General features: G+C 45.1%; 1 protein-coding gene across 3 annotated transcripts in view; it reads right to left on the bottom strand.

Moving 5' to 3' along the window:
- Positions 1-16,328: 16,328 nt before the first annotated feature.
- Positions 16,329-25,696, bottom strand: part of LOC103247530 (uncharacterized) — a 57,170-nt gene continuing 47,802 nt past the window's right edge. For 2 of the 3 annotated variants that reach the window (XM_073006891.1, XM_073006893.1), the window contains 4 exons: positions 25,490-25,599; positions 24,191-24,274; positions 18,577-19,206; positions 16,329-18,448 (listed from right to left, as the gene is read on the bottom strand). The gene's annotated coding sequence lies outside the window, so the exon portion shown is untranslated. The remainder of the gene's footprint in view (positions 18,449-18,576; positions 19,207-24,190; positions 24,275-25,489; positions 25,600-25,696) is intronic. The other variant, XM_073006892.1, reaches the window with a different exon arrangement.

Here is a 25,696-nt window from a genome sequence, read left to right as displayed (position 1 = left end):
TTGTTCCACTGTTTTTCCATCTTGTTAACCATATTTTCCATCAATATCAATATTCTCTGTTCAAGAAATAGTTTTTTGAAAAAATAGGATGCATTTTAATTTCATCTTCAGCACAGTAGTACTATTCTATGTTTAAATCAATGTTATGGAGGTAGGATTTATATAAAATCACATGCGTCCATATTAAGAGCACAGCTTATGAGAAATGACTAATATGTAAAAATGGATAAACATATATGTGAGAGTGTGTGTGTATGTATGTGTGTGTGGGGGGGAATCTTTCAACAGCTCCACAATGAACATACAGACTGTTACTATCACCCATTAACATCTCTCATGCCAAATTTCAGTGACTGTCTCACCAACCCTGGCCCTAAGCACTAGGAATTTCCTTTCTGTCACTATAGATTAGATTTCTCTTGGGTAGGATTTCATCTTGGTAGGAACATGTACCATGTCCTCTGTTGTACCGACCTTCTAGCACTCAGCACAACAGCTTTGCGATCCACTCATGTCATGTGTCTTGTGATGCTGTGCAGGGCTCCATATTGTGGACATACTTTCATTTATTCACCTACTGGCAGTCACTTAGGTTGTTTCCAGCCTAACCCATTATGAACAATCCTGCAATATCCCTTCCTCTATAAGTCATTGTGTAGACACACATTTTTGTTTCTCTTGGGCAATTCACTAACAGCAGAATGTAATATCTTACATTGGGAAGAGTGAGCACGCATTTGCAAAGCGGTTGTGTTCCTGGCAGCAGATCTCAGAGGTGTAGTTGTCTGTGTCCTGTCAAGAGTTCTTCCTGCCGCTCGACTCCCTCCGGGCCATCATTGTGTTTGCGTAATGAGAGAGCATGATGACTTAATTTTCCATTTTAGACTCAAACTGCTCGATACATGTCATATGCTTATTCAACGTTTGCACAGATTCTCTGGCCAAGGGGCCGTGTGGCTCCCTTCCCACTTCTCCCTGGGCAGTCCCTCGTGGTTCTGCCTGCGTTGCTGCTGCTCGTCTTCCTGAGTCCTCCACGCTGGCCTGTGTGGTGCTCACCGGGAACAGGAGAGACCTGCAGGAGCAGGTACAGCACCTGGGACCCCAGCAGGCACTTCGGGCCGGGCTCTGCAGAGCCAGGACAGCTGGGAAAGCTCCAGGCCCGGGTACTATGAGCTCGTGGTGGCTGATGTGCAGCAACTCAGTAGCAGAGACTGTCCTGTGAGTCCCCTAGAGGGGAGCTCCTCTGTCTGGAAGCTCCTACCCTGCAGGGAGCTGGTGTGACCCTGGGAGCTGGGTGTGGCCCTGCGGGAGCAGGTCTAGAACAGCACTGTGATGGGCCGTCTATACCATGGCCGGGCTCCTCTCCTGCTCATGGTCCTGGCTGCCTGCACAGCTCAGGGGAGCTTCTGTGCTGGGGGAGGGCAGGCAACACTGAGCCTTCCTGCCCGGTCTCCTCTCCTGAACTTTTGGTCTCACATCTGTTTTCAGGAGCGACCTCCCAGGCTGTGGTAACTCAGGAAGCGTCACTATCCACAGCTCCTGGAGGGCTGGTCACACTCCCCTGTGGCTGGACTGCTGGGACCGTCATCACCAGTCACTCTGCCCACTGCATCCACCAGAAGCCCAATCTAATCTGTCAGCCCAGGGTCTCATAGGTGACACCAGGAACCGGGGCCCAGGGTCCCTGTCTGATTTTAGGCTCCCTGCTTGGCAACAAGGCTGCCCTCTCATCACGCAGCCCAGCCCAAGCAGGAGGCCGGGTGTTATTGTGCTCCACGACACAGCGAGTCTCTCCACAGTGACGCAGATGGTCGATGCAGGGTGCTGTTGTAAAATTCCGTAAACTAGATGGCGCGCACACAACAGAAATTTACTTACACTGGGAAGTCCAACATGGAGATAGTGGGTGAGGCCATGCTGGATGAGGGCAGCTTCCTCCTTCATGGGCCGCTGTCTTTCTGCTGTGTCCTTGCAGGGTGGGCGTGGGAGAAGCTACAGGAGGCTCTTTGGCGGGGCTCAGTCGTTATGACCTAATCTCTGCACAGAGACTGTGCTTCCTGAGGCCATCACACTGGGGGTTAGGATGTCCACACATGGCTTTGTGGACACACATTCAGTGTCTGGCAGGGGCAGCTTGAAGGGCAGTGGGGGAGGAGGGCAGTGAGCGTCAGTTACAGCTGGAGACCAGCAGGGCCTGTGGCTCTTTCCACTGACACCCTCTTGACAATTTTTTTTTTTTTTTCTGGGGAAAAAAGGCCAAAGAGATTCCTGGAGAAACTACTCCATGAAATGAGTGTGTCTAGGCAGTGCAAGGGGTGGACATTAGTGGAAGTGACGGTGTCCATCACAATGGCTCTTCAGGTCTGAACATGCTTTCCCAAATGCTGTTACTGGTCAACCAGTGTCATCTGAGATGACTTATGGGTCTTGCAGCTGGATTAGGGGTCACTCACAATTGCTCTTCCAGAAACAGCCTGCATTCCATGGCCAAGTTGTGTGCAGTGATGAAGGCCGAGCCCCCCACCCACTTCAGGACTTGGAGGGGCCGGCCCAGCTCTAGAGGTCATCATAGAAGGGGCTGAGTTTGCTATGACTGCTCCACACTGAGGCTGATTCTTGAAGTTCCACGACCGCAGGAGTGTTGTTAAACTAGAAGTGAGCAGAGGGGACAGAAACACCAAGTTGCTGCTATGAGACCTGGGAATGCAGATGGGAGAGGTCCACGTCCAACCCCCACCTGACGCACACTGGGAAAGCTGGATCTCCAGGTTCTAGTGTCTGGGAGAGAGCTGTGCCCGTGGATATCCTGCAGTGCAGGCCAGCACCAAAACCCAGCCCAATAGCTCTATGCTTGATTCTCAAGCGATGATAACCGACAAAACCCTAGTGTTTCGTATTTGGTGGTGGCAGAGGCAGAAAAGAACAGGTCATGTGGGAAAGATAATGATTGAGAAGCAAATCAAGAAAAGATGACAAACCTGACACTCAGAGGCCACAGGCATAATCGCTTTTTAAATTGTATCATTAACATTTTACAAATTACACATATTTCCTTCTTTTCTGATTTCATCCCCCTCTTCCTCCTCCATCTCTGAAGCAGCAGGCCTGGCTGGGTTGCCCCGGGAAGCCTCTTTGTGGCGCCCTCTCTCCAGCGTGCACATCTACCTGGAGTGTCTTCATTGTCGCTGGAATCCTGTCTCCTGTGGCCAATCAAACTCTGGAGACACAAACCAGCAAGAAAGGTGTTACCCAGAGGAGCTTACCGGCCTCCCTGCTGCAGGAGAGGCCACGCCGGCTCCCACAGCAACTCCCTGCTCCGTCCTCTGCCTTCTCAGAACTTACCTGGGCTCTCTGGAGTCAGAGGCCTTCAACAAGTCACTGCTCACATTTGCAAACTTTCACATCTAGAGAGGACCCCCCCCTTTCAACCTGCCTCTCCCCTGTCCTCCGGATCATTACAGCTCTCATCGCCAGCCTTATCAATGTGGGGCTCCAACCGCAATGGGCAGGCTTCAGGTCTGTGATCCAATAAACAGACCCTGTGCCAGGTCAGAGCTGTTGCTGCGAGACTGTTCTGTGTGGATGGAAATGTTCTCTCTGCATTGGGTGCAGAGCTACTGGGCACTGGAAATGTGCCTAGTATGATGAAAGACTAGATAGTACATTTTAAAAAAATTAAATAGACACCCCTGGCTAATGAGTTCCACCCTGGAGAGCGTAGCGCTGGGGATCCAGAGATGCGGGAGACATCACCTCCCCTCCCCTGGTTTTTCCTTGCAGAGCAGCTATCAATGGACAAGTGTTACCTTTCATCTAATAGGCACTTCCTGTGCACAGGCACAAGTACTGCCCACTCTGTGAGGCCCTAGTGGGGGCTAAACAGTGGGTCACATCCAAGTCCTAGAGGGGTTCACAGCTGGGGGCATCTTGTAAGCAGAGTGAAGAGCATGGCCCTGCAAACCCTGTGTTGGAAAATTAGGGAAGCAGCAGCAGAGGGGAGGGAACACCTCGCTGTCCCCAGGAGCCCACCCTCGTCTCCCCTGGCCCTGTGCCACAGCCTGGAGTGTCATGAACTGCACACGTATGAAGTGTAAAATTGGATAAATGTTAAATATATCTCCTAATAGGTATATACTTGCAATCGTGGAGATTGCAGTTTTTCATCTGGAAACTGACAGTAGTGGCTGTGCTGCTAGAGTGGAAATGAATCCAGGGACTACTACACGGGCACATTCGGAGAACAGCAGACACATTCACACACACAGCACTGCCCCGTACACCAGCCTCCCACCATCCGAAGGCAAGTACAGCTGCTCCCTGAAACATGGCCATCACTGTTTATCTGGAAAATCAACTTCAGTTACCACTTCCCTGATCCTCACCCCCAACAGGAACCCAAAATCAAGGAGGCTTTTCCAACTAAAGCCAAAAGCAAAGAAAAAGTCGCCTTGACTTTTTCTCAACAAGTGACTGATTCCAGAACATGCCCCATTTTCACTCACTCTTGGGATGATCTGTAATTGAAACCGGAAAGGTTCCCTTGTCTCCTTCGCAAGGTGTGCGATGGGGGTGCGGTTTTGCCTCTTTAGTGCGCAGCTGCTCAAACCTCTAGGGGAGCATAGAGATGGGCAGGTTGAGTGGCTCTGACCCCACGACAGTGTCTAGGGGTGGATGTTTATGGCTGAAGGCCCAGTTGGCGTGTGCTACTGTTTGCTCTTTTAGTTTGACGTCTATAGGCAGCTTATGTTAAACAGCTCAGTTAGACCTTCTACCTTGTCACAAGGACAGAGGGCTTTCTGTATTCTGGGGTCTCTTGCCTTGGTGTACCGGAAGAATAGGATCACACGTGGGCTTGGAGTGTGAGTGCGAGCTTTTACTGAGTGGAAGTAGCTCTCAGCAGATCGGGGAGCCAGAAGGGAGGTGGTTTTCCCCTGGAGTCGGGCCATTGGCAGCCTGACTTTTCTCCAGTTGTGGGACTCTTCTCTAACCACCCTGGCCAAACTCCACATCATTCTGCTTCTGTATGTGGCCTGCCCGCGTGCGGGTGCCTCCAGTGCATTCCTCTTGACGTCCAGCCCCCTGTGTGTTCCTCCACCGATATGCTTCTCTCAGCGTCCAGCTGCCTCTGTGTCTTCTTTTGCCCGATCTGCTCTTCTCGATGTCCAGTCGCTTGTGTGTGTGTGCCTGCTAGAGTCTCAGATTTTTTCTAGGCACAGGATGGGGACGTAGCAGGCCAGGGTGGTCTTGGGAAATGCAACATTTGGGCACGAAGGCAGGAGTGCCTGTCCTCACCTAGGTCTGCAGGGGTGGAGCCCTAGCCAGGGACCTCATCCTCCTCTCCCCAGCACTTTCCTTCCCCCTTTCCATATCATTTAAAGGGACCACGTTCTTCCCTTCCCAGCACTTCTGTATCATAATCACAGAACAGCAAACTGAGGTTCAGGTGATGTTGTGTGCTGTTGGAAAAGGTCTTTTGTTCTCTTGGTTGCTTTAGAAAAACAGATGGGAAATTGTGTTTGGGTCAAAACCCCGCAGTGAGTGTGAGGACACCTGCAGGACGTGCAGGAGCTTTCCCTGGAGGATGGGTCTCCCAAATCTATTTTGGCGGCAATTGGAAAATTCTCAGTCCCAGAAGAAGTACAGGTGCTGAGGACAGGCCCTCTCCCAGGCAGTTTGTTTATAAGCTGAGGCTGCCATTCATGATTGACTCTGTCTTGTCAGGAAACGGTGGGTATCACATACTACGTATATTGCCAGATTTTCATATATGAACCAATTTGAAATGAAATGAAACAATCAAGCATCGTGTCTATTTTGGACAAAAACAAGCAATCTTTCCTTGCTGTGAGGTGGGACTCTTCCTCCAGCAGCCTCTCAGCAGGCCAGAAGGACAGAGTGGCTGGCTGGCAGTGTATTGGCAGTGTTGCTTCTGGATGACTCGGGGCCCTAGCTTGAGATGGACGCAGCACTGGCATGCATGGTCGTGGTGGGTTTGTCACATGGGCTCAGCTGCTGCTGGGCCATCCTCCTGGGTGGAAGAGGCTTAGAAAAGAGGAGCAGGACTGGGACGAGGCTCAGAGTCCTCAGCTGTGGAGCTAGAGGCCACCTAAATCAACAGGAAATGGGCCAGGAGTGGAGGCCCAAGCCTGTAATCCCAACAGTTTGGGAGGCCGAGGTGGGCGGATCACGAGGTCAGGAGATCGAGACCATCCTGACTAACACGGTGAAACCCCGTCTCTACTAAAAATATAAAAAAGTAGCCAGGCATGGTGGCGGATGCCTGTAGTCCCAGCTACTGGGGAGGCTGAGGCAGGAGAATGGCGTGAACCCGGGAGGCAGAGTTTGCAGTGAATGGAGATGGCACCACTGCACTCCAGCCTGGGCGAGAGAGCGAGACTCCATCTCAAAAAAAAAAAAAAAAAAAAAAAAAAAAAAAAAAACAGGAAATGCTCAATCTCCCCAGTGCCCAACTCTACACCGTGATGCAACAAGAGCGCCCCCACCTCTCCCGCCACGTTGAACTGCCGCTGAATTGCCAGTATCTCCCTGACATCTCCCTAGACCACCTCAGCCTTCAGGGACCTGCATATGCCGCCAGTGCATTTCTCCTTTGTCACATAAGGTTTTGTGACTGATGGAAAGCAACCTTTCTTTGGGGTCCTGGGTCTTATTCCCCAGAAAACATTGTATTATATTTATTCACTAAGCCTATTTCTTCAAGATAATCAGTTACAGATATTTTGAAAATACAATGTCAGGTCATTTAAAAATACCCGCTGTTTCCCATGCGATAGCTCTGCTCGCAGGCTTGCGTTTCCATCCCACCTGTGTGCTCCTTGGTCATGGGCACTCCTGCTCACACAGGCAGGAAGGGCAGCTCCTTCCAGAGGGAGGTGTGGGCCAGGAGCTGCTGCTCTAACTCAGCTACACCAGGGAGCTTCAACCAGGCTGATGGGCCTCACTGACCACCAGGGGTCCTGCCGGTTCTAATTCATCAGTGTTCGTGGGTAGCTCACAGAATTCGAATATTTCTGAGGATTTTTTTCCTGGCTTTATTGAGACATAATTGAAAAATTTTAAAATGTGTATATATAAAGTGTACAATGTGAAGTTCTGATATGTGCAAACAATGTGAAATGATGACACCATCAAGCCAATGAATGTACCCATCGCTTCACATTGTTGCCATTTGTGTGTGTGGTGAGGATACCGAGGTGCACGTTCTCACAGATCTCAAGCGTGCAGTTCATCACTATGAACTGTGGTCACCATGCTGTGTGCCAGGTCTCCAGAACGTACTCATCACATCACCGAAACTTTGTGCCCTTTCATCATCTTCCTCATTTTTTTCACTCTCCAACGCCACCCTTCTATTGTTTCCATGACTGGGGCTTTTTAGGCTAATGGCTGGGTGCAAATCTGTGATATATGGACAGACACCTGGGCCATGTGAGCACAGCGGCCGCCTTTTAACCTGGGTGGTGTCTTGGAACTCCGCATGCCCAGGTATTTCCAGGCACAGGCATGGGGGTGGATCACCCCTGCACTCTTACCAGTGAGCCCGCTGCTGAGTGATGAATGCCACCCAGTCGTGCTGAGCTTCCACATGACCCCCCACCGCTCACCCTGCAGCTCTTTCACAGAGAAGCTCAGGAGCGTGGGTCATTCTCTGTGCCTCATTTTATGCGGCTGGAAAGCGAACCCCTGGGCAAGGCTGTGGTGAGCCATGAACGGTCCATGTGTGGAAAGCACACAGTGGCGGTGGGGTTCCCTTGGAGAATGTTGACGCGGCACCTGTGCTCTGTAGGTGGGACACATCCCCAGAGGAGACACACTCCCGCCCACACACTCCAACTCACATTCACAGTCACACCACACGACACCCACGCAGACCCCCAGAGCCCCATGCACACAAACACACCTACCTAGAAGGACATGGCTGCTCCAGGGACTGTACAATGAGGCCACGGTTCTTTACCTGCAAAAGCTGCTCCTTCCACCACGCCCGCCTCGTGCCCAGCAGAAGCTGGAGTCAGATCTCCAGACTGAAGCCAGCAGGAAAGCCCCGCCTTTTTTCCATCTGGATTTTTCAGCAGCAAGTCAGTGATCCCAGATTATAGGCTGATTTCCTGGGCAACACAGCGAGACCCTGTCTCCAGGAAAAACAAAAACAACAACAACAACAGAAAACCCAATACCATGGGCTACGTGGTTTAAACAGCAGATTTTTCCTTCTCACAGTTGTGGAGGCTGGGACGTTCACGAGCAAGGTGCTGGCACCATGGACCTACATGGCATGACCTTTAATGTCTATTGAGGAAGCCACATACTCTATGATTCAAACCATGTGTCATTTTGTAAAAAGGCAAATTCTAGAGACAATTTAAAAAATCATCTGTTTCCAGCGGGGTGCAGTGGCTTACACCTGTAATCCCAGCACTTTGGGAGGCTGAGGTGGGCAGATCACTTGAGGTCAGGAGTTTGAGACCAGCCTGGCCAACATGGTGAAACCTACTAAAAAACAAAAATTAGCCAGATGTGGTGGCAGGAACCTGTAATCCCAGCTACTTGGGAAGCTGAGGCATGAGAATCACTTGGACATGGGAGGCAGAGGTTGCAGTGAGCCAAGATCGTGCCACTTCACTCCAGTCTGGGTGACAGAGTGAGACTGGTCTCAAAAAAAAAAAAGAGAAAGAAAGGAAAAGAAAAAGAAGGCTGGGCACGGTGGCTGACACCTGTAATCCCAGCACTTTGGGAGGCCGAGGCGGGTGGATCACGAGATCAGGAGATCGAGACCATCCTGGCTAACATGGTGAAATCCCATCTCTACTAAAAATGCAAAAAATTAGCCGGGCATGGTGGCGGGCACCTGTAGTCCCAGCTACTGGGGAGGCTGAGACAGGAGAATGGTGTAAACCTGGGAGGCGGAGCTTGCAGGCAGCTGAGATCACACCACTGCACTCCAGCCTGGGTGACAGAGGAAGACACCGTCTCAAAAATAAATAATAAATAAATAATAAATTTTTTTTTATAAAAAAAGAGAAAAGCAAAAACTCAGCAGGAAAAGAGAGGAGGAGTAACAGGTGAAGCACGGAGTTGTCAGCAGCAAAATGATTCCCCATGAGTGCATGCAAGGTGGAGCAAGACATTGCAAATTAAAAAAAAAAAAATGAAAAAAACCTGAAAATGCACAATAGAGTAATCCATAATGCCAATTAAGATATTTAGTTAATAGGCCGGGCGCAGTGGCTCATGCCTGTAATCCCAGCACTTTGGGAGGCAGAGGCAGGAGAATGGCGTAAACCCGGGAGGTGGAGCTTGCAGTGAGCCGAGATCACGCCACTGCGCTCCAGCCTGGGTGACAGAGTTAGACTTCGTCTCAAAAAAAAAAAAAAAAAAAATGTAGTTAATAACGTGTAAATATATGTTCATTAACCATAACAAATGCACCATACTAATATGTCAATGATGGGGGAAGTGGAGGAAATGGGCAGGGCACCTGCTAACTTCAGTATCTGCTCTATATTTTTGCTAATGTAAAACTTATCCAAATAATAATGTCTATTAAAGAGTCATTTGGCAATGCTATTGTAGGGGCAGATCTATTTCAGCAAATGTTCAACAATCAGTTAATGTCTAAACATGAGCTTCAGATGCATTTTACTATTAAATGTGAACCGAAGCTGAGCTGTGAATGTGTCCTTATGTGGTTGAAGCACTACTGATTGAATAGTAAATTAAAATTTTCTTACATGAATAACAATATGGCTCAGCATTTTTATTGATTTATTTTAAAGATGCAATTTTGGAACAAACCTGCAACCATTATTCTTGAATCAGCGTAAGCGTTGAGTATCCACAGTGCTGGCAGCTCACCATCTGCAGGTGCACCTGTGCTTGGTCGGGGACCCTTTCTTGACTTTCTGCTGGACTCAGGCTGTATAGATTCTTGAAGAAGGAAAATGTTTTTCTCCTCAAATTAATCAGCTAAGACCCTGGGAAACGCACTCACAGTAAAGAGCTGCTGACATCTTGTTGGCAGAAGACCAGAGAAAATGGACCATAATTTATGCAGAGTTCAAATGGTTGATCCCACTGTTCACTGACTCCCCGACAGCCTCTGAGCCAACACTGGGCTTCAGGAAGATCTTGGGTTTCCATGTGCACTAAAAACACCTAAGAGAAAGGTTGTGTGGAAAATGCCTTTATGTAGATGAGATTGTCCAGAAAGGCAGCTGAGCAGAGTGACCATGGGGGCTGGGGCGTGAGGGCCTGGGCTCAATCCCATTTAGAGCCACATGGACCCAAGACAGTCCTGCAACCCCCGCAGCCTCCGGTTCTCTGCACTGCTGTCTAAACACTTTATTAGGGTCGACTTGTTAGCATGATGAGGCTGAACATCATTGAACAGAGTTAAAGCTTTAGAAAAACTGGCTGTTTCTTCAATGCTCCACGATCTCTCCATCTAATATTAAATGCCTGAGAGGAAAAACTACACACTTGCTAGCGGGTGACCAGAGAGGGGACGTGGATGCTCCAGGGCAGGGGAGGATGGAGGCTGGCTTTTCTTCATTTGCCTGTATGGGAGGCTTTACAGCTCATGGACAATACGTGCCATCGTCTCCTGTGAGCCCCACGTCAGCCCTGTGGGCAGGCAGCGCAGGAGCTGTGGCCTGCACTTTACAGTTGAAGGCATTCTCTTTAAGGGGGCATGCAACTTCCCAGTCACCGCACTGGTGCGTGATGCACCTGAGGCCTTGGGGCCGGAGATGTCTTTACCCTTGAGACCTCCAGATCATGCTCTGGAACCCCCAAAACGTGAACTGCCCTGACTCTCTCAAGACGTCCTGACCCAAGGTTTCGGGGAGGGTCGATGCCCTGGAATAGGTGCCTGAGCCTGGAAACGAGCTTGGACACATGACCTGGCCTCTGTCTCTTCCTTTCCATCCCAGACCCAAAACAGGATGTGGTTTACCTCAAATGAAGCCCCTTTGATGGACGAGGGTGATTCAAAACAGGGCGATCCTCTCCTAGCAGGCTCACAGTCAGCTGCCGTGGCCTACATGTTCCCAGTGATCAGTTGTCTGCAATGGATCCCTGCAGCCAACTGACACCTAACGGTATTATACTTTCTAATACCCAACACCCAACGGTATGAGACAGCAACTTTCCAAACTGTCACGTGACCGCTTAGCTTCCCTCCAGTTGACCAACCCTAGGTGAGCAGTTAATGACCTTTAACTGATAAGTGGCACCTGGCCTGGAGTGGTGGCTTAATGGACTTAGTTTATAAAGCTTCCCGCCTCACTCAGTATTGATCTGAGCCACTGTCTGGGCAGCTGGACTAAGGCCTGGCTGAGGACGGGCAGTGGCTGCACCAGCACAGAGTGGACGGATCCCTGTTCATTTCTTCCAAACCAAAGATCAGTGTCTTCAGACTCCTATTACATCCCTGGGCCCTGCAGGGACAAGGCACAGAGTCAAGTCCTTTCTCCTCTTAGAGGGACCCCTCCAGAGCTACAGCCTGGAGACCCCACCCCAGGACTGTCCCTGAGGACCACCCAAAGCCCTCCTCCCTTGTTTCTCCAAATGTTCATTTCACCAACCTGATGGCCCTGTCCCTTCTTGCCACTCTCCCCAGCAGCACCCTAAACAGTAGGGGTCCTGTCCTCATCCCACCGCATTTATATCCACATCAAAAACCCCAGTCTTTCCTTTAAAAAACCAAAATGTGGCACATACACTATGGAATACTGTGCAGCCATAAAAAATGGTGAGTTCGTGTCCTTTGCAGGAACATGGATGAAGCTGGGAGCCATTATCCTCAGCAAACTAACCCAGGAAGAGAAAATCAAACACCTCATGTTCTCGTAAGTGGGAATTGAAAAATGAGAACACACGGACACAGGGAGGGGAACATCACACACCAGAGCCTGTCGTGGTTGGGTGCAAGGAGAGGGAGGGAGAGCATTAGGACAAATACCTAATGCATGCGGGGCTAAAAACCTAGATGACGGGTTAATAGGTGCAGCAAACCACCATGGCACATGTATACCTATGCAACAAACCCACACATTCTGCACATGTATCCCAAAAAACCTGGGAATCAAGATTGCTAGTGTATTGTGTTGGATTTTGGCAACAGTATTCAGAAGAGTTTGGCTTTTAATTCATGTTTTTTGACATGTCTTTTACACAATTTGCTATCATGATTTTCCCAGTTAAAAGAGAGCAGTACATGTTCCTGTACATAAAAAATTGAAGTTATTTCTATTTAAAATATGAGAGAGGCTGGGTGTTGTGGCTCACACCTGTAATCCCAGTACCTTGGGAGGCCAAGGAAGGCGGATCACCGGGATCAGGAGTTTTGAGACCAGCCTGGCCAACATGGTGAAACCCATCTCTGCTAAAAAAAAAAAAAAAAAAAAATACAAAATTTAGCCAGGCATGTTGGCGAGCATGTATAGTCCCAGCTACTCAGGAGGCTGAGGCAGGAGAATTGTTTGAACCCACGAGGCGGAGGTTGCAGTGAGCTGAGATTTCGCCACTGCACTCCAGTATCACAGGACTACTGTATGAAAATAATGAAAATTGGTCCCTGCCTTATCCCAAATGCAAAAATGATTTGAATTACACTCTTCATATAAGAAGAAAGGTATAAAGATTCTAATAAAATAACATCTTTATATCCTAAATAACATATACATGTATATAGTGAGTGTGTGTGTGCATAGTTGTTTCAGGACACAAAAATACTAATCTTGAGAAAAAAACCTTGGTCTACATAAATATTGAAACTAGTTGGCATAGCAAAAGTCCCCTTTAAGAAAATGCCTTACAAAGCACAGAATGTGCAATGTTGGCCCTGGTTGTCAACACTGCCAGTGTTGCTGCCGTCCTCACCGCAGACAACTGTGGCTTTTGTTCAGAACCCTCGGATGCTGAGGGTGGCTGAGCTGGCCCTGCCTGGGCCACAGACCCTAAACGGGACAGAGCAGGGAGGGACTGTGGGTCAGAATCACAGGCCACTGGGGAGAGCGGGGGTGTATGGAGCCAGGGAGAGGGTTTGGAGATCAGCCAGCCAGGGGCAGGGGCAGGCAAAACCTGTAGGTTCCTGTGGATGCCCTAGAATCGCGCAGTTACTTCTGAGTAAGGCATGAAACCAGTGAGTGTTGAGCTGACAACTGTTGCAATTTTAAAAAATAAAAACAAATGTTCAGTTAGGCTGTGGAGCCTCAGAAGCGCTCACTAACAACTGGGATATTACCAAGGTCAGCCATCCGGAGAGAAGTCCCTCAACACATAGAACATTAAGTGTGCACCCCCCACGCAGCAAGTCCACTCGCTCAGAGATGGAGGGAAATACATAGGAGGAAGTCCTCACTGGTAACATTGTATCGGCAGCAACCCGGCTGCTCAGCACCAAGGTTTATAACTGAAGTGTGGTTTAAACAATGCTGACCTGTTGGAAGTAATGGAAGGGGTTCACATGCACACACGGATACAATTAAATGCTTAAGCCTGACAAAAAATAAAAAACCAGATGAGGCCTAAAGAGGAAAAATTATTTACTTAAAAAATGCAAACAGACTATGAATTCTTTAAGTATCTGTAGAGATGATTTGGAAGTCAGAGTGAAACCACATTATTTACTCTTGAGTTGGTGACTCAGAGATGGACGGAAACATGATCTGAAATGGTTATAAAGAAAAAAATACAAAAGAGAGGCCTATTAGGCGGCTGAGGATGAGAGGGTTAATAAGTGTGAGTAAACTCCGTGCGTCTGGGTCCCAGGAAATGCCACACACAGTGCTGGCATCGCTGAAGGGCAAGCGGCTGCAGCCTCTTCAGCCAGAGGGACCTCCCTTCAACCCACACCCTCTTTGTTTAGGATTCCCTGCAGCCCTGTTCCCTCTCTAACATCGTGAGCAGTTTTAGAAAGGAGGATCAGGGCGGGGCGCGGTGGCTCACGCCTGTAATCCCAGCACTTGGGGAGGCTGAGAAGGGCGGATAACGAGGTCAGGAGATCGAGACCATCCTGGCTAACACGATGAAACCCCGTCTCTACTAAAAATACAAAAAAATTAGCCGGGTATGGTGGTGCGCGCCTGTAGTCCCAGTTACTCAGGAGGCTGAGGCAGGAGAATGGCCTGAATCCGGGAAGCGGAGCTTGCAGTGAGCCAAGATCGTACCACTGCACTCCAGCCTGGGTGACAGAGCAAGATTCCAACCCCCCCCCCCAAAAAAAAAAAAAAGAGGAGGATCAGGACGATCAGAGACCTCCACCTGAGACGCCCGGGTGTATCAGAGAAGCAGGATGGCTTTGGAGTCTGAGGACTGTGTGGGACAATGGCGGACACTCCTGAGATGGCCCCTTCCAGCTGGGAAATGACTCAGAGCCTCCATGGGAGTTCAGCCATCAGGGTGCCCACTGGGTAGGTTGGGTGGCAATGCTGACCTACCAGGATACACCTCCCACCCACTGGGTCAGCTGTGAGAACCAGGGCAGAAAGGCCAAAGAGCAGATGGGTAGCAAGGTCTTATTTGAAAGCAGTGGCTCTACCCCCATGAAGTTTTGGGAGATATAAGGAGGCTTCAGGGAGCCCAGGCTCCACAGCAGAGCATCAGGAAGCAGAGTCCCATCTGAACATCTGAACCATACCCTGGGCTCCTGTCCTGACCCTCCTCACTCACTGCACAGGAAAGGGGGGACCTCACCTGGGGACCGGGGATCCACACGTGGCTCTGCTCCATACAGCCCCTCTCCTCTCCCCTCAGTGGCCTGTGATTCTGACCCACAGTCCCTCCCCTCTGTCCTATTTAGGGTCTGTGGCCCAGGCAGGGTCAGCTCAGCCACCCTCAGCATCCGAGGGTTCTGAACAAAAGCCACAGTTGTCTACAGTGAGGACGGCAGCAACATTGGCAGTGTTGACAGCCGGGACCAACATTACACATTCTTCACATGTGCACGCTGTGAGCATTTTCTGTCATTCTGTGCTTTGTAAGTCATTTTCTTAAAGGAGACTTTTGCTATGCCAGCTAGTTTCAATATTTATGTAGACCAGTGTTTTTTCCTCAAGATTAGTATTTTTGTGTCCTAAAACTACACACACACACTCACACACTATATAAATATATATCTCTCTCTCTCATATATGTGTCATTTAGGATATAAAGATGCTATTTCATATTTTTCTAGAATCTTTATACTTTTATATGAAAAGTGTGAGTCAAATCATTTTTGCATTTGGGATAAGGCAGGGACAAATTTTCATGATTTTCATACAGTAGTCCTGTGATGTTTTTAAGATACAAAAATACCATTTGATAAAAATTCAACATTTGCTTATAATTTTAAGAGTCTCAATAAATTAGAAATCAAACGGAAATTCTTAAAACAACCGTAGAAAATTAAAAACAAATGATAAATCACCCTAATGGTTTTATGTAAGAGTTGTTCCATGTAAACCAGAAACAAATCAAACTTCCTTCATCCAATGATGCAGTCTCTTGGAGTGGCTGGTGAGCTTATTTCACTCAGGTCCCTGTAAGGAATATGCTGCTTTATAAGAGCTACAGCCCATTCAGGAAAGCCCGTCTGTTCTTTCCAACTTGCTATTTTTATTTCTTATGAAGTCTTCTCCATCCACATGAAATTCGAAAATCAAAGTTGTCTTTTTTTTGTATTTACTCCTTGGAAATCCTGTGGGAGTTTTTTTGTTATTCTTTTCTTTCTGAGACAGTCTGCCTCTGTCTCCCAGGCTGGTGTGCACTGGTGTGATCTCAGCTCACTGCAACTTCTGCCTCCTGAGTTCAAGCGATTCTCCTGCCTGAGCCTCCTGAGTAGCTGAGATTACAGATACCTGCCACCGTGCCCAGCTAATTTTTGTGTATTTTTAGTAGAGATGGGATTTCACCATGTTGGCCAGGCTGGTCTTGAACTCCTTACCTCAGGTGATATACGCCTGCCTTAGCCTCCCAAAATGCTGGGATTACAGGCATGAACCACTGCACCTGGCCTGTTTCTTTTGTTTAGTATTTTTGTTTGCTTTGCTTCATGACCTGCTATTTTGACTCTAATTTTAATATTTTTAGCAATTTTTGGATATGCAGAAATTTCTTACTAATCAAATATATTTTTTTATTTTGTGTGTTTTTTAGATTTCCTTTTTTAAGAGTATTTCCAACCATAAACTGCCAAATAGAAACACACACACACACACACACACACACACACACACACACACACACACACACAGGCAACTCATTGAAATAGAAAAAAATAGGCAACTCATTGAAATAGAAAAAAATTGATTAAAGCACCTGTGGGATTTTTCACCAAATTAGGATTTTTATTTAAAAAAAATTATAGTGTTGTTTAGCCTACATAGAAAGAGACTTACTTATGTAGTTGATAAGAATGTTAATTGATCAATTTTTTGGAAAGTAATCTGCCAGTATAATTAAAATTATAATTAAAATGTATTAATAGGTCAGTTATCCCACTTTGAGAATCCTATACTACAGAAAAGAAGAAATATAAACAAAAACATCAGTGGGATCCATGTATATTGATGATTATTGAAAAGTCATTAGTGGTAGGAATTTTTAAAAACAACCTTAATATCCATCTAATAGGGAAGAGTTAAAGAAATCAGAACATACCTATAATGAGTATTACTACACAGAAATTCAAATGATACATTTTGATCTACATTAGTTGGAATTAGTGATGTCCATGTACTGTAATGGGAGAAAGTAAATTATTAAAGAATGTAGGAGTTGAGTACGTTCTTTAAACAAATCAATAAAGCCCTAAAAGGACATATTGTTGAAAACAAGTCACAAAATCCAGACATGATAGGGAAAATATTGAACAATTTGACTATGCAAAAATGAAAGTTTCTTCAAGACAAATACAAAAGTTATGATACAGACCTTAAGAAACTTGCTAATTATATGAAATAAATTTACAGAATATATGAAAAATATCATTACATGAATTACAAAACTAGTAAAACATATCATTATGAAATTCTCAGAAATACAAATGGCCAATAAACATATACAAAAATGCACAATCTCTCCCGTAAGTGGAGAGATCCAAATTAAAAGTGGAAATATTTCTTACAAAATTGGCCAAGATTAGCATTGGTCATTTCCTTTGTAATTAATTAAGGGTGTGTGGAAATAGGAACTCTCATATACTGATGATGGGAGTATATGATCATTACATTTTTTTGAAACACAGATTTTTATCAAAATATTCAATATTCTTACTTTGCCTCAGTATTTTTTTAGAAATCAATCATAAAAGAAAAATCCCACTTAACTAAGGTACCAAGAAGATGAATATACAGGTATGCCCAGGATAGTGTAGGTAATGGTAACAGATAACTGAATCCAACATAAAAATTCCACAGTGAAAAGTGACCAAATTATGGTAAAATACCCTGTTGAATAATGATGCAACTATAAATAAGAATGAGGGAGACCTATATGTACAGATAGAATTTTCACCAAATTCTATTTTATGTGGAAAAGCCAGTCAGGGAACAACACATAGAGCAGCATCATGTTATGTAAAAACATGGGCATGTCTATCTGTGTGTAAGTGGATGTGGATGACTGAGTGGGCTGGGCGCTGGCGGTGATACATTTCATTATACAGACCTAAGCAATATTTGCATTTTTATAACAATAGCATATGTGTTTCTTATGTGATTTACTAGAAACAATTTAATTTCTTGAGTTGTAAAAAGGTGTATTTTAAACCTGTATAAAGGTACCTGGAGATCATCGTCATTCAGAATAACAAAATAAAATAGCAATATAAAGACACAGATGATGATATAGTACAATGTTAAATATAATATTCAAGATATTAGAATTACATATATCTACATCTGTATGCATGTAAGGATGTCAACAAACGATAATATCTAAAATTCAATTGTGGTAATTTTTGCAGACCTCTGAATATATTAGAAACCATTGAGTTGTACACTGTATAAATTTATGGTATTTGAATTATATCTAAAAGTTCTGCTAGAAAATGAATGGCTTGATATTCTAAATGCTAAGGGATGGTTTTATTTAAAACATAAACTAATAGTTTCCAGTAGATTCCGTTAAAAATATTACAGCAGGGATTTCCAGATCATACCCACTCCCACGTTTTTAGAATTTTTATTTTCCAAAGTTCTGAATTCAATGAGGTGAAGGTGGAAGAAAGCGTTTACAAAGTCGGTGGGTTACAGGAGAGCTGGTGTAGGGTGAGGCAGAGTAGGGAGAGAGGCTCCTTTCACATGGAAGCCTCTGGAACCCGCAGAAAGCAAGTGTAAGGCGGGGCGATCTTCTGGAAAGCTACCAGAGAAAGGCTTTAGACCCAACACGCCTGTTCACAAACAGACAGGGGCATCTCAGTGTTTCCTTAAATCCACTCTTTCTATATTGACACAAGGAAATAATTAAAAGGGATAATTCTGGTTTAGTTATTTCATACAATTATCAACAAACAACTTTTGAAACAAAAAGTATTAAAAAAACTATAAAAGTGGAACTCAATAAAATTACCTGTTTAATAATCTGTTTCAGTGGCTCAGAAAGAGATCGGCGGGCAAACCAGCCATGGATGAGGCCCCCAACCTGTGGAGGAAGCCCCAGCCATAGATGACGCCCCCAGTCGTGGATAAAGTCTCCAGCCCATAGATAAAGCCCCCAGCCATGAATGAAGCCCACAGTCCATGGATAAAGCCCGCAGCCATAAATGAAGCTGCCAGCCATAGATGAAGCCGCTAGCCATAGATGAAGCCTCCAGCTATAGATGAACCCCCAGCCATAGGTGAAGCCTCCAGCCATAGATGAAGCCCCCAGACATAGATGAAGCCCCCAGTAGTGGATAAAGTCTCCAGCCCATGGATAAAGCCCGCAGCCATAGGTGAAGCCTCCAGCCATAGATGAAGCCCCCAGACATAGATGAAGCCCCCAGTAGTGGATAGAGTCTCCAGCCCATGGATAAAGCCCGCAGCCATAGATGAAAACGCCAGCCATAGATGAAGCCTCCAGCCGTAAGAGGCTGCTTGGATGTGTCCTGCAGCTGCTCCCTCAATGTGTCAGTCCTGTGTTGCTCAGCTGGGTGCATTTTTCAAACCTGAGAAGAAATCATAAGCCTGTGGAGACAGCCAATATATTTCTCAGGGTTATCTGAAACAAACAAAGAACAATTATTACAAAACATGGGAGACACTGGCTGCTCCTCATCAATGCAGCACATGTTACTGTAGAAAGTCAACAGCAGCCTTGAAAGTGGTAGCCCCTGAGAACACAATGAAATTACAATGTTTTATTATATAAAACTAGAAAACCTCAGTGTGACGTGAAGTTCAATTTAAAAAGTACAAAAGATACATGGTAACAGGAAAAAAAAATATGACCAGGCATATCACAAAAGTTTTAATATACTTAAAATGTAACAAGTCTCTAAATGTAGGGAAGAAGACTGGCAGCAATCACATGTAAGCATGTTGGAGACATGAACAAACAATATAAATAAAACAAATGGCTTTTAATCTCATTGAAAAAATTTTAAAAATCACCTTAACCACTTTAGAGACAAAATTTTAGAAGTTTCACATGTAACTCTGTCAGCGTGGCTGTGCACACATTCTTGCTAAGAAAGCCCCATTAGGCACCTGTGGAGGGAAATCTGGCAACATTTAGCAAAGTTGCAAAGCAGTAACACTTCAATCCAACACCTCAAAATCTCTCCTAAAGGAGACTGGCAAAAACTGAAAAGACTAGCGCACAAGACCATTGATTGGTTGCAACACTAGAAAATGCAGAGCATACTTCTAAACTTGAATGTCAATAAAAATCATAATGCAATTAGATAATACTTATGAATAAATAACAAAATGTGTGCAAACTGAAAATTGTGAGATGCAGCAAAGAGCGTTATGTGAGAGCAATCTATAAGCTTAGTTATTTACATTGGAAAGTCAGAAAGGCCGAAAGTTAATTAAGCATACAACTCAAGTTAGAAAAAAGTAACATCAGAATAAACGCAGATAATGTAATGGAAGGACAACAGATGAGAAGAGAAATTGATGAAATAGAAAATAAGGACAATATCAGGGAGAAGTAAGGAAGCTAACAGTTGTTTTGGAGAAAAGTCTAATACAAAAGTCATTAGTGAGATTTATCAAGAAAAAAGGGAAATCATCAAAATTCATCAGAAATTCATAGGAAGACATAACCACAGAAGTAGCAGAGATTACAAAACAATCAGTGGATATTATGAATAGGTATATATGTATTCAAATCTACATATGTATTCGTGTTATGTATACAAATATATATGAATATGGATATTATGCCAATATATTTTAAAATGTGTATAAAATAGGATCCTAGAAAGTACAATTTTCTAAAATGAACTCATGAAGAAATAAAAATTCTAAATAGTTCAGTAGCCACTATGTAAATTTAATCAGTAGTTAAGAAGTACCGGTCTTTGTCTCTTTCTCTCCCTTTCTCTCTTTCTCTCTGTCACAAACACAGCCCTAGTAGTAGTAGTGACTAAATCCAAAATTACAATGGAGTTGTCATTCTAATCTGATTGCAAGATTTCCATAAAATTAATGAAGGGGGCTGCTTTCAATTTAATTTGATTAGAATATTGTTATCTCAATACCATACAAAAAAATTAAGTATAAAAAGAAAAACTGTCTGTCAATCTTACTCAAGAGCACTGGCATAAACTCCCCAGAGGAGGAGAAGGCAATGACCACTCCGCCTCCAATAGGAAGAATCAATACAAACAAAACAGTGTGCAGCCCGAAACAGCATATCCTGACGTGCTCAACCTTATACCCAATATTTAAAAATATGGAGAACACACAGGGCCATGGGAGTGGCTGTTGGAGAAATTTTCATGAAGGAAGAAATATTACAACTAAGTTTTAAAATGCTAGTTTTGTTTGTTTTGTCTTGGAGAGGAGGTAAAAGTGGGAGTAAAAATAGGGAGTTTGGTGTAAGGTGGGAAAAGCAAAGGAAACCTGCATGGATGGGTTGAAGGGTATGATGGGAGAACAGTGAGAAGTATGTTTGGGGAAGCAATTGGAAATAGCGGCTAAGCTTAATCACAATCTATCAAAAGGGCTTTGTTGAAGAATTAATGTGTGACTAGGAACAGGGAGGTATGGGCTTGTCAGCTCGACAGTGGGCACTCAGTTCCACTAACAAATGATGCCCATGTGGACAGACAGAGTGATGGGCAGGCAGATGAATGCGTGGGCTCTACGTGAAACAGGTGTTTTAAAGTTCCATTTTCCCATACTTCGAATAGCTTTTCATTAGCTAAATTTAGCCACATGTAAAATCACTAAGGCAGACTTCCAGGGTTCCCACACGATAATCAAATGTCAACCAGCTGTGACCTACTTCAACACCATCATCGGAAGTCAGAAGTTGAGCTCTTTTTTGATGTTTAAAGTCAGCATAATATTCGCGCTGTATTATTATTCAGTGTATTACTATTTTCTTTGTGATGGAAATTTGGTTTTTCCCAATTTTCTATTCCGTAAAAACACTGCAACATAGAAAATCCCCATGCACATATTTATCTTAGTAGTGGAAATATTTTACATAAAAGACTCTACACATGGGATGAAATTTACCAGGTTATTAGAATTTTAAAATCGATAGGTAATCCCAAGTCGCCCTCTTACAAATTACACGATCTCCTAAGTTTCCAAATGTTACGGAGTTGCCCATTTTGAGAAATCTGTGCTAAAAGGACCCAACAATGCTGACGACAGTGATGAGGATGATAAGGAGGCCGGGAAGACAACAGAGTGATTTAGATCTTAGACAGATCACTGTCAGTGTCTCCATTGGTCCAGCTCTTGCATTCGTTCTTGTTCTTTTTCCTTTCACCAAATAAAATAGCCCCTTGACATCACATGAATCCATGCTGTGCTTAATGAGTATTGCTTAGTGAAATGCCTATGACTAGTAATCTTCATCTATGCAATTAAATATTCATAAGACACTTCAAATGTAAGCAATTAATAATTAGTAAATGAAAAGTACATAATTCATCAATTAGAAAAACTCACTATTAAAAAGTTATTTGTGTGATAGATGGCCATTTTTATATTTTTCTACAAGGTTAAAGAAAACTAAGTCAACTTATACGAGTGAATTTTAAAAGCCTTTAGGCTGGGCGTGGTGGCCCCACGCCCATAATCTCAGCACTTTGGTAGGCCAAGGTGGGCAGATCACCTGAGGTCAGGAGTTCGAGACCAGCCTGACCAACATGGTGAAACTTCATTTCTACTAAAAATACAAAAAATCATCCGGGCATGTTGGCATGAGCCCTATAATCACACCTACTTGGGAGGCTGAGGCAGGGGAATCGCTTGAACCTGGGAGGCTGAGGTTTCAGTGAGTTGAGAGAGTACTGTTGCACTTCAGCCTGGGCAACAAGAGTGAAACTGTCTCAAAAAAAATTACTAAATAAAAGCCTTCATCCCTACCCCGGAATGCTGAGTAAATTGGCCAAAAATCCTAACCTGTGCATTTCAATACTATAGGATTCACATTGGTAGAAATAACCACATGAAATATTTCTGGTATTTCACCTTCCCAACCCACAGGAGCCAGTGGTTTTTTTCTGTGAATAACAAAAACAGCAAAATTTACTTCCCTATCCATAAAAGGTTACCACTTCTGTGTGTTCCCCTGAAACAGGTGGTGGCTGGGAGAGAAGGGGGACAGCACTGGGGCAGGAGATGGGGGCTCCAGTATTCTGGGTGAGTTTCCTAAACCTCTGCAACTTTCAGTCCCTAAATGGGATGAGCCACGGGAAGTTTTAGCACAATGCCCAGAACAAAGTAAGGATTTGACACCTGGCACTTCTGTCTGCATTGTTCTGTTATCAGCCACCACGTCCTGCACCTCCCAGCCCACTGGGCTCTGGCTGTTTCCATCACACGGAGAATGACCCAGAGCCTGGCCTCCAGCCACCCTCCTGGCCTTGCTGCTTCTCACTCTCCACTGGCTCCTCACAGACCAGCCTGGGTGTCCTCAGACATACCACACACTTCACTGTGGGAGTCACGCAGCCCTCATGGCTCCTTCCCCAGGGAGCCACGGGGCTTTCCTCCTCAGGAGGACTCTGCGAGCACCTGGATGAAGGGCCCTCCCATCCCTCATCCTCCTTTAATTTTTGTCACAGGTCTCCTTCCTTCCACTCAGTGCAGCACACACTCATTGATCCTCCATCTTCCCCATAAAGATAGGAACAGCACGAGCAGTAGAGAGTAGATGTCCAATGACGGAAAAAATAGTCAATGATTTATCATTTCCATTTATCATCAATTAAGAAACCGTATGCTGAAGGTCATGCACCTCCTATGGGACTGCTGCATCCTCAGCCTCCTGAATTTCAGCCCAGCACCTTCCTCCCCAGCACAGCAACAGGTCAGCCCTGACCAGCATTCCTCTCTTACTGCCTTTGTGCAAAGCCAGGACCAGGACCAGGTGAGGTCTTGGGATTGTCCCCCCTCAACAATCTGCAAAACAATCCTTGACGTCACCAACAAAGCACAGCCTTATGAATAGGTGGTCAGTCCCTCTGAACACCTCTATCACTGTAAAGCTGGCAGCGCCCCTCCACGGTTGGCCTTCCCAGGCACTGCACCTCTAGGTGACGGAGCATGTCCTTACCCTGAGGCCTGTGTGCCCAGTCTATCCTGTCCAATGAGCGAGCTGTGGAGAAGGGGGGATTCCAGGTTAAGGGGAGACTAGCAGGGCTCCTGCTTTTATGCTGCCCTGTTGGGAAGGCTGTTAAAGAAATGAAGTGCTAAGCAGTGAAGGTAGAACATGTTTTCATTATTCAAACCAATACATTCCACAGATTGGAATAGTAAGAAATGCTACATCCAAGCTAACTGAATCCAACAGCATATCAAAAAGATAATCCACCATGATCAAGTGGGTTTCATACCAGGGATGCAGGGATGGTTTAACATATGCAAGTCAATCAATGTGATACATCACATAAATAAAATTAAAAACAAAAATCATATGATAATCTGAATAGATGCAGAAAAAGTATTTGACAAAATCCAGCATTTCTTCATGATTAAAACTCTTCAGCAAAATCAGCATAGAAGGGACATACCTTAAGGTAATAAAAGGCATCTGTGACAAACCCACAGCCAACATCATCCTGAATGGGGCAAGTTGAAAGCGTCCCCCCTGAGGACTGGAACAAGACAAAGATACCACATTCACCACTTCACTCAACACAGTGCTGTTCACTACAGCATTGGTCATAAGGGCAAGACTGGAAACAGAACAAATGGATACCCAGAGGGCGGTGCTTAAGTAATTTTGGGAAGAGTCATAGGATGCAGTATTTCATAGACCTGAAACAATACAATGGATTCACAGTTGAAATGTGGAATGATAACTAAGGTGCATTGCCCAGTGGTATATGCAGAGGTGCAGAGACTTTGTATAAACACGATCCCGCATCAGCATGCATTCCAGGCACACGTTTCTATTTGCACATAGATTATAGGGATGATATGTGAACAAAAATGTTGACTTGGTGTTTGGAAGTTCAGAGTGGAAGGGAAACTTCCTTGCTAACCTTTTATGATATTTAGAGTAATTTCTAACCATGAATACGTAATACATTTAGAAATCTTAGCTAATAGGAAAAGCCTCTGTTCCTGGCCTCCTGCTGGCACACGTCAGGTGAACATGGGGCTGTCATGCTAATGTGTGCAAACTCAGAAAACTCCAAGAATGGGAGTCTGCGTTTTTCATCAAATAATTGTTAATAGAAATAGTATAATTCTTGCTCATTGATACACCATGCATATTCTATTTAGATAATAAAAAATTTCTGACATTTGAACTATACTTACACATAGACATTGAAATGTATGGATGAAATATTGTGGCTGATACAGGCAATGGTTTTACTGGCATTTTACAAACTGATCGTCATTCCTCATGGCATGGGTCCATGTGACATTAAGTAGCTTGTTATGTTTGGGAAAGGCAGTGATGACCACAAGAATGACTTCAACTATTAAAGTACTGTGGAGATTTCAACAATGTTTGAATATTTACATATTTCATTGTGCTCCCAGGTTTTTTTCTCACCCTAATAACTGTCACCCATATCATGCGGGTCCCATTAATACAGATACCTCCGAATGCACCCCTCTTCCATTATATCCAGCCAATTGCTGGTTACCTTGGGCCTACAATGCGGGGAGGGCAGGGGCTGCTTGCCACCTCCTCATCTACAGTAAGAGTCAATGAGCAGTTAAGTAGATACTGAAAACCATTTATCCTGCCGGAGTGAGAAATAAATGGTTTCTTTCAACAGGTAATAAAATAGCATTTTATGACTCTAGGCCCATCTCAATTTCAGATGTGGTTAGCCTGAATTCCTGATGCTCACCAAGGTGTGTAATGTCCTCCAAGGCCCAGTGCAGAGGAACACAGGTGTTGCCGTCAGACTGCCAGGGTCCGATCCCGCTTCCGTCACTCACCCCGGGAGCTCCCTTTAAGCTAGGAGTCAATAGCAAGGATGGAAACATGAGTGCTTTTTAAAGTTCTAAAAGTTCAGAGGATGACCATGAATTTTTCCTGCACCCCTGGGCACACA

Source organism: Chlorocebus sabaeus, chromosome 19 (assembly GCF_047675955.1).
Source record: "Chlorocebus sabaeus isolate Y175 chromosome 19, mChlSab1.0.hap1, whole genome shotgun sequence".
Classification (NCBI taxonomy): domain Eukaryota; kingdom Metazoa; phylum Chordata; class Mammalia; order Primates; family Cercopithecidae; genus Chlorocebus; species Chlorocebus sabaeus.
The sequence above is the reverse complement of the archived record's forward strand: the minus strand, read 5'-3'. Positions and strand labels throughout refer to the sequence as shown.